The sequence below is a fragment of the Mytilus galloprovincialis genome, chromosome 14 (assembly GCF_965363235.1).
Source record: "Mytilus galloprovincialis chromosome 14, xbMytGall1.hap1.1, whole genome shotgun sequence".
NCBI lineage: Eukaryota > Metazoa > Mollusca > Bivalvia > Mytilida > Mytilidae > Mytilus > Mytilus galloprovincialis.
The window spans coordinates 19,469,357-19,478,901 of NC_134851.1; positions in this window are offsets into that span (position 1 = coordinate 19,469,357).

Genomic DNA, 9,545 nt, shown 5'->3' on the forward strand with positions numbered 1-9,545 from the left:
GACAGTAGATTTGAAAAAAAACTTCATACTAGAGGCTATCAAAATAGTTCTGGAAGAAAATACATTTTATTTCGACGGGAACAAATACAGACAAATTAAAGGTACAGCCATGGGAACTAAAGTTGCCCCCACATACGCAAATTTAGTGATGGGATATTTAGAGCAACAGATGTATCGACAAATAAGTATCCAATTCGATCAAAATTTCTGTGATTATGTCATTCAGTTTTGGAAAAGATATTTAGATGACTGCATAATATTTTGAAGCAGATCAGAAAAAGATTTATATCAATTTAAAAATCTAATCAACTCCTTACATCCGTCGATCAAATTCACCATGGAAACCATAATAAGGTCGATAAAATGACTAAGTGTTTGAGTTAATGATTCCGGTCCGGCTGAATCATTAACTCAAAGACTAAGTCATTTTATCGACCTTATTATCAAACATCTATGTCCGTCAATTCCAAGTTATATCAAAGATGATATAGAATTTTTAAATCACATTCCTGCCATAGTTCCTGAAGAAACACTATTAACAAGCTTTGATGTTACAAGTCTATATACAAATATTTCCCATGATCTAGGTCTTACAGCCGTAAAATACTGGATCGAAGAAAAACGGGATGAAATTGACAGTAGATTTGAAACAAACTTCATATTAGAGGCTATCAAAATGGTTCTGGAAGAAAATACTTTTTATTTCGACGGGAACAAATACAGACAAATTAAAGGTACAGCCATGGGAACTAAAGTTGCCCCCACATACGCAAATTTAGTGATGGGATATTTAGAGCAACAGATGTATCGACAAATAACTATCCAATTCGATCAAAATTTCTGTGATTATGTCATTCAGTTTTGGAAAAGATATTTAGATGACTGCATAATATTTTGAAGCAGATCAGAAAAAGATTTATATCAATTTAAAAATCTAATCAACTCCTTACATCCGTCGATCAAATTCACCATGGAAACCATAATAAGGTCGATAAAATGACTAAGTGTTTGAGTTAATGATTCCGGTCCGGCTGAATCATTAACTCAAAGACTAAGTCATTTTATCGACCTTATTATCAAACATCTATGTCCGTCAATTCCAAGTTATATCAAAGATGATATGGAATTTTTAAATCACATTCCTGCCATAGTTCCTGAAGAAACACTATTAACAAGCTTTGATGTTACAAGTCTATATACAAATATTTTCCATGATCTAGGTCTTACAGCCGTAAAATACTGGATCGAAGAAAAACGGGATGAAATTGACAGTAGATTTGAAACAAACTTCATACTAGAGGCTATCAAAATGGTTCTGGAAGAAAATACTTTTTATTTCGACGGGAACAAATACAGACAAATTAAAGGTACAGCCATGGGAACTAAAGTTGCCCTCACATACGCAAATTTAGTGATGGAATATTTAGAGCAACAGAGGTATCGACAAAAATCTATCCAATTCGATCAAAATTTCTGTGATTATGTCATTCAGTTTTTGGAAAAGATATTTAGATGACTGCATAATATTTTGGAGCAGATCAGAAAAGATTTATATAAATTTAAAGATCTAATCAACTCCTTACATCCGTCGATCAAATTCACTATGGAAACCAGTGACAAACAATTACCATTTTTGGATACTAGTATCCTAATCTTAAAATCAGGCAGTCATATAACAACGGATATTTATTATAAATCCACAGATACCAATCAATACTTAAATTTTCATTCGTGTCATCCGTCCCATACAAAACGAAATATACCTTACTGTATGGCCAGGCGGATTTGTGCTATAGTATCTGACCATCACATTCGAGAAGTACGTTTGAAGGAATTAAAAGGCTATTTGACACAACAGTTATACCCAGATGGTCTAATCGAAAGTGTAATTCAAAAATCTAAACTATTGACACTTTCAGAATTACGAACCCCGAAAGTGAAAGACACGGATAAAAACGTCAAGAAAATACCGTTTGTTAGTACACATGACCCGTGTTTACTAGACGTTTTTAAAACAATTAAATCAAACCTTCCGATCCTACACGAAAGTGAAACTATGAAAAAATTGATACCGGAAGGAAACTTAATCTACAGCCGAAGACAACCTAAAAACTTAAAGAAACACTTAACCAGAGCTCGGTTCGAACTGAAGGTTAGTGACTTTGAAATAAAGTCTTGCGGAGATCAAGATGCGGTGTTTGCGGTCAAGATACATAATATTTAGAAACGGGTAAAATGAAATCATTTAAAGATAGCAAAAAATTTCATGTGAATGCCAATATGACTTGTAAGACAACAAATCTTATTTACTGCGTCACATGTCCTGGTTGTCACGAAAATTATATTGGACAGACCGAGAATAGCCTTTGTGAACGGGTGCGAGTTCACAAAGAACAAATAAAACACCTACAATACAGAAATTCGCCAATAAGTGCACATCTTGACACTTGTGGTAAAAAGCATTTTTAAATAATGCCAATTTCTAAATGTAGACGGGATGAAGCATATAGAAAAGAGATGGAACGTTATTTCATAACAACGTGCCGATCGAAATTAAATCCAGAGAATTTTTAAAACGAACAATGACGGAACGTCATAAAACTCCTTAACGACGTCGCCTATAGCGACACTACATCAGTTATCCTGAAGAGTCCCAATGGAAGGATGAAATCGATAGAATGGACTGTTAACTTTTTACTTTTTTCACTATTTTATTTAATGAATATTTATATCTGCACATGTGAAAATTACTTTTTACGCCTATATAATTATATATATATAAGTATCTATTAATGTAACTTTAACACACTAATGAGTGTAATAAAATTAGTTACTTTCTTTTTTATATATTATTCACGCAATATTTCGCTAATCAAATTAGCTTCATCGGGCGCGTGCATCAATCTAGGTGAAATCGGATGCATAACAAAAATATCAAGTAGCTTGAGCTACACAACATTTGTGTAAAAGTTTAACATATTTATTGATGATCTATATAAAACATATGTTTGTCGTTTATATATATATAATATATTTCATATATGTTACTATACTTGGAACATCAACTCATTGACATTTACGATTATTGATTACGTCCTTGCAGCTTGTCTAAATGATGTACTCATGTGTCCCAAATTTATACAGATATCACTGTAACATGTGTAATTGACAACATTCAAAATCAAGTAGTAGATTGAAAAACAAAATATCTCTTTACCAATATATCTTTGTATTGCACCAACAATGGAAGAGGAGCATTATATTTTCTGATCTGTGTGTCAGTTTTTCTGTTTGTTCGATCGTTTCTTTGTCCTTTTGTTCATTTTTTTGTCCGTCTATCTTACTTCAGGTTAATGTGTTTGGTCTTGATAATTTTGGATAAAGCTGAAGTCCAACTTCACACTCAGTACATATGTTTCCTATGATATGATACTTCTAATTGTTATTCAAAATCAGATTTTTGACTCAAATTTAGGGTCTACTAAATATATAGAAAAAAATGTATAAGTGAGGCATCCTTGTTGTTAAAGGCATTGCTTTAAGGCCTGACTTTCAAGTCATCGTGTTCATCTGTCCTTTCGCGACGTCCAAAAAATCTAGGGGGGTGTAATTTTACCATAAAGATCCGGAAATGTTTAATTTCCTTCTTTTTTGTGGTATGCAATGTTTTTGTTTCTTTCATTTACTTTCATTCAACCTGATTGCAAACTATCATTACTTGAATTCCATGTCGGTCAATTTCAAGATGGCCGACATTCATTATAGGTAATGTTTTACAAAAAAATGTTCAATAAGGCAATTGGAATAAGCACTGTTTTTCTATTTAACAGGGTTCGTGTCAATATTATTCGAATATAACTAACATTATTTTTTTTAAATTATAACGTTCAAACGTCCGCCATTTAAAAACGGCCACCTCTCCGGCCAATTACGTTTTTTAGAGTGAGTCCATAGCTTAAAATTGTTCTATGACATATACTACTACTCTGCATGCAAAATTTTATGATTTTATCACAATCTGAGCAATTTTGTCTAAAATCTGCTCAAATCAACTGGAATAACAGTAAGATAAAATAAAAGATCTTGTCTTTTTAAACACATTAGTGTTAACTTCAGTCGATTTAATTAGTTACTGTGAAAATTGTCTTTAAGATGTTTAAATTCAAGCATCAATAATACACATCAATCAATTACGCCATAATATGCAAATTTTCAGATGTTTATGTCAAAAAATAAAAGTAGGCACATTCGTGTTCAGTCTCGACCTTCGTTTATATTATGTATCATCATCAAATAAAACTGACATTTAAATCTTAATTTTTGACATAAATGCGGCCACATCTATTGAAGACGAAACTTGTCTAAATTAGCGTAAATGCTAAAAGTGTGAAGACTGTATCAATTTAGCATGAATAAATGATGCTTGTACCCGATACATGTACATTGTATTGTAAATGAACAGACTATATGTATTTAACGGTAGCCAATGCGTTCCAATAAATAGTTTAATTTTTACATTATAATAATGTTGCAAAACTGCTATATATTTTGACAGAAAATGCGTCTTACTAGTCTGATAAACGCCATTACTATATTTGCATATCAATTTTGTAAACATATCTAGTGAGAATAACTAAAGTATCATTTTAATGTTTAATGGAGCTATATACAGTTTATTGGCAGAGTAAGCGTCACCTACAATGTGTGTATCACCTGTAATTTCCGACTGCATATCGGATTAACAAATACACAGAATCAAACAGCCGGAATAGAATATTAGTGGGGTATAATTTTCCTGTAAAATATATGAATGAGTAAAGATTGTCACATCAATCAATACGTTTTTTTTTTTTATTTGCGGAGGAGGATTTTAAACGTCTGTACCCTAAATACATTGTTTAAACAGTATAACAAACAAGTGGGGACAACAACAACAACAAAACTACACAGTGAATAAAGTCTGAAAAGCCATGAATGACTAGATAGAGCTACGATAATGTAATGCTAAATTGAAAATAGAAAAGTTTAAAAGGCATACTTATTCGACATTTCTCCACAATGACATATATATATGAGAACCCAGGTGGTCGTGTGGTCTAGCGGGACGGCTGCAGTGCAGGCGATTTTGTGTCACGATATCACAGTAGCATGGGTTCGAATCCCGGCGAGGGAAGAACCAAAAATTTGCGAAAGCAAATTTACAGATCTAACATTGTTGGGTTGATGTTTAGACGAGTTGTATATATATACGATCCTGCATATATATAACGATCCTGTGCCCTCGTGGGAAAAATCGTTGACTATTATTCAGACGTTTTATATATATATATATATATATATATATATATATATATAAAAGTACGTCTGAGTCAGTGACAACTCTACAACAGATGTATCCATCGGATCGCCATCAATGATGGTGATACATGGCTGTGTACATAATGTATATACAACTCGTCTAAACATCAACCCAACAATGTTAGATCTGTAAATTTGCTTTCGCAAATTTTTGGTTCTTCCCTCGCCGGGATTCGAACCCATGCTACTGTGATATCGTGACACCAAATCGCCTGCACTGCAGCCGTCCCGCTAGACCACACGACCACCTGGGCTATATATATGCATATGTAGTTTTAGTGAACGAGTAGTTGAGTGCCCTTTAACGTCATACGTGTAGTTGTGTGCCCTTTAACGTCATACGTGTTTGACTTTCTTCATATTAAGATCTGAGTGTCATTGATGTGTCCTATGTATACGAAAAGCGCGTCTGGCGAATCAAATTATAAGCCTGGTACATGTTTTAAAGATAGATAACCAAAGCACGTAAAGTTTTGGAAAATGTATAGAATCATATAATGCATCTACCTCATACAAAGCTCTGATTCCATGCCTAGCTATGGCTGACCTTTTTGGTCCTTTATTGTTTGTCGCCCTTTCTAATTAGCTTTGGATTTTTAAATATTTGTTAGCATCAATAATAACTGAAGAGACATGTCGAAATGCGAATCTGGTGCAGGTTCAGACGAATTGGTACTATGTTTATTATTACAATACAAAATTACTTACAACGCTGTTGTGGTGTTAGGAATATTTCTGGGTACTTCTGTTAAACCGATTTCTTCACAGTATACCTCTGTCTTGATACAGACACACTGCGACAGTTCTGGTACAGTACACCTTTGGCTTTGACCATATGCTGTTGGTAAAAAACTCACCATTGCAATAAGTATCCCTATGTTCGCCATAGTACAAACGTTTGTATGCTTCTCCTTAAAAAATAAGAAAAACAGCACGTTATAAATATTGTGCGCCATAAGCACTTTTCTGGAAATATCCTTACCAGGTTTCTGTATCTGTGTAAAACTGGAAATTAACTCAAAATACTGAGTAAAACTTATCCAGGAAATTTGTGTGCGCCACTGATGTAACTAGTCGTGCGATATAACTGCCTTAAAACTTTCCACAGTTTTACAGTTCTCTGCAGCATTTGGTAGTAAGTTCCAGTCAATGATAGTTTGTGGAAAAACAGAATGTTAATAAATGTCAGTATTTGCTGATAAAAGTTTTATTTGTTTAACGTTAGAAGTTCTGGATGGTCTAGTGTTAAATTCTATATGATGTTCAGTGGAAATGGCTACCAGGTCGCTCACTATTTCATACAGTAGTACTAGTCGTTGTTCTCGTCTTCGTTCCAAAAGAGGTTTCCATCCAAGGTCCTTCATCATGGAGGTGACACTACTAGTACGTCTATAGTTTTGAAAACAAACCTAGCTCCTCTTCTTTGTTTGTTCTCTATGCGGTTTATGTCTTTTTGTAGGTATGGTCCCATACAGTGCATGAGTAATCTAAAACTGATCGAACTAGCGAGATGTTGGCAGTTTCCTTAAAATGTTTGTTACAGTGTTTAAGGTTCCGTCTGGTGAATTCCAGTGTAGAATTGTGTGATGACCATTTCAAATTATCGCTAATAATTACAACTTAGTATGGGTTTTCATTGACCTGCTCTAATATGTGGTTACTTAGTGTATAACTGTATGTGAGCGGGGACCTGCTACGGTGAATGGACATGACATAGCATTTACTGGCATTAAAACGCATACCCCAGTCCTTTGCCCAGTTCAAGTGAATCTAGATCTTTCTGTATAGTCCGGCGGCTTCAAGTATATTTCAGACGAATTGTGCACATCCTGCTACAAGCATGAAATTTGGCATAGACCTTCCTCAACTATTACTCTTTTATTTCAGATAGGGACACTTTCGGAAAAATCCAAAATGGCGGACATCATACTAAAAACAGCCCTATGTCGAAGGCTAGTATGTGAAAAGATGTTATCATCATGCTACTAACATAATATCTGGTACCAACCTTTGTTGTATACTACTTTTGGATACATGATATTGATAAGATGACTTCAAAAACCCTACTTCCGGGAAAATCCATCATGGCGGACATAGTAATAGAATAAGCTTGTTTTTAGGGAGGGTAAATGAAATGTGTTTTAATGTATTGCTACTATCATTATATTGTGCAGGAACCTTTCTTTTGTGCTTCTTATGGATACAATGTATAACACATATCTCTTTAAAAACCTTACTTCCGGAAATATTCAAAATGGTGGACATAGTAATATCAATTTTTTTTTTTGCTTGTCATTAAACTTTTGGCATACTCAAAACCACTAACTTTATTCTGTTGTAAAATAACACTTCCGGTAAAAAAAAACAATATTCTGTAAATTTAAAAAATCAATCCATATCTTTGATTTAGAGCTTTAGATAGATTGATTAAAACAAAACAAAACTAATATTATTAAGCTAAAAATGCATGTTTATTCACAGTCACCACAACATGCACACAAAGCAGTGCACGGGAGACCCGATTTTCAACATTAACAACGACCGCAATATCCTCTGTATCTGTATGAATACGTTGTCGATACTAATTCTCGCTTAAATATAACGGTTTGAGAGAGTGCCGTCGATTATTGACGAGGCGTAAGGGCAGATTTGACTCTTTCTACGCTTGATGCGCGCACTACAGTGTCGTTTAGCTGATTCGACGCGATCACTGTCTTTACAAAGAATGAGTTTGAGTATTGTGGTGTTTTGCGTAGTGGAATGTCAAAACCCTTAGAGTGATTCTTTACTTGCTTTTTCACAATATTTGTTGCGTGGTATTCTTCGAACTTCTTGGCAGTTATGTTTCTCTTAGGATGTGCTTTTTTTTAGAAATTCGACTGGTTCGTCTAGCGCTAAAAAACCAAGTTTAATGCAACAATTACTACATTTAAAAATGCCTGTACCAAGTCAGGAATATGACAGTTCTTGTCCATTCGTTTTTGATTCGTTTTGTATTTTGATTTTGCCATGTGATTATGGACTTTCCAAATTGATTTTCCTCTAAGTTCGGTATTTTTTTGTGATTTTATTTTTCAATTGCGGGAACAGTTCTTAAACCAATTTGTACATAAATATCAACTTCTAGCTTTTTCATCTTGCAATTGTCTGGAGGTCTTGTAGTTCGGGTTGGGCAAGCATAATGGAGACACACCCGTCCTCTCTTGACTTGTAATCTATGGTTATAAATCTTGCCGCTTGACGTTGTATCCTTTCTAGCTTATTTTTGTTTGTTACCTTGTTAGGGTCCCATCCTATGGCTCCCTATTTCATCGTTGATCAACGAGCGAGATGTAAGCTGTTTTTTGCAATCTTGTGGGCAGTATTTTACTTTCTACTTTGAAAGCCTAGTGTTGAATTTCCTTTCTTTGCCCGTTTAATATGTGGGTGCTTCATTTGAGGTCTTCCGAAATTTGTAGGCCTAAGTACGGGTTATGCTGGACTTGTTGTAGTTGTCGATTTAAACTAATGATTTTATGACCTTAGAAAGAGTTATTTAAAAATGATCCTATTTGTCCTTTCGCCATCATTTAGCGTCTGAACTGGGTAGCATAAGAGTCAATTCCGAGCTCGTCCATCTAAACACCTATCTTAGTATATTGCACGTTTTACATGCTGGAAAAGACTAGACCAAGTTGAGGGAATACCATCAATTAGTCTTCCCTTTTGCCCAAATAGTACTTTTCTTAATTCGTTAACCATGTTGACCCCATCTGATAAGTTTGTGTGATCTTACAATTAAACCTCAGAGATTTCGGCTGATCCATCTTCATTCTTTATGTTCAAGTCACATCTTCAATGTCATCAATGTCTACCACGCAGTCTTTTTTTTTTCCTTTTCAGCTATCAGAAAACCAAATCACAACCAGTAAAGACATTGATCACAATAAATGTGTGTAATCACTCATTGCCATGTGCATTTGAAAGGTCATTGATATATATTTATCCAAAGTTTTGTGTCCTCCCAAACAGAATCCATTGTTCTTCTACCCCTGTTTACGGAATAGCGAAACAGAAATACCAGAATCATCAGTAACGAATATTCAAATCATGACTCGTGCAAGTTCGTGTTTCATTGAATGAGACACATGCACCATGATTATATTGTCAGACTCTTAATGTAAACATGGTGATAATCTTGAAAAACA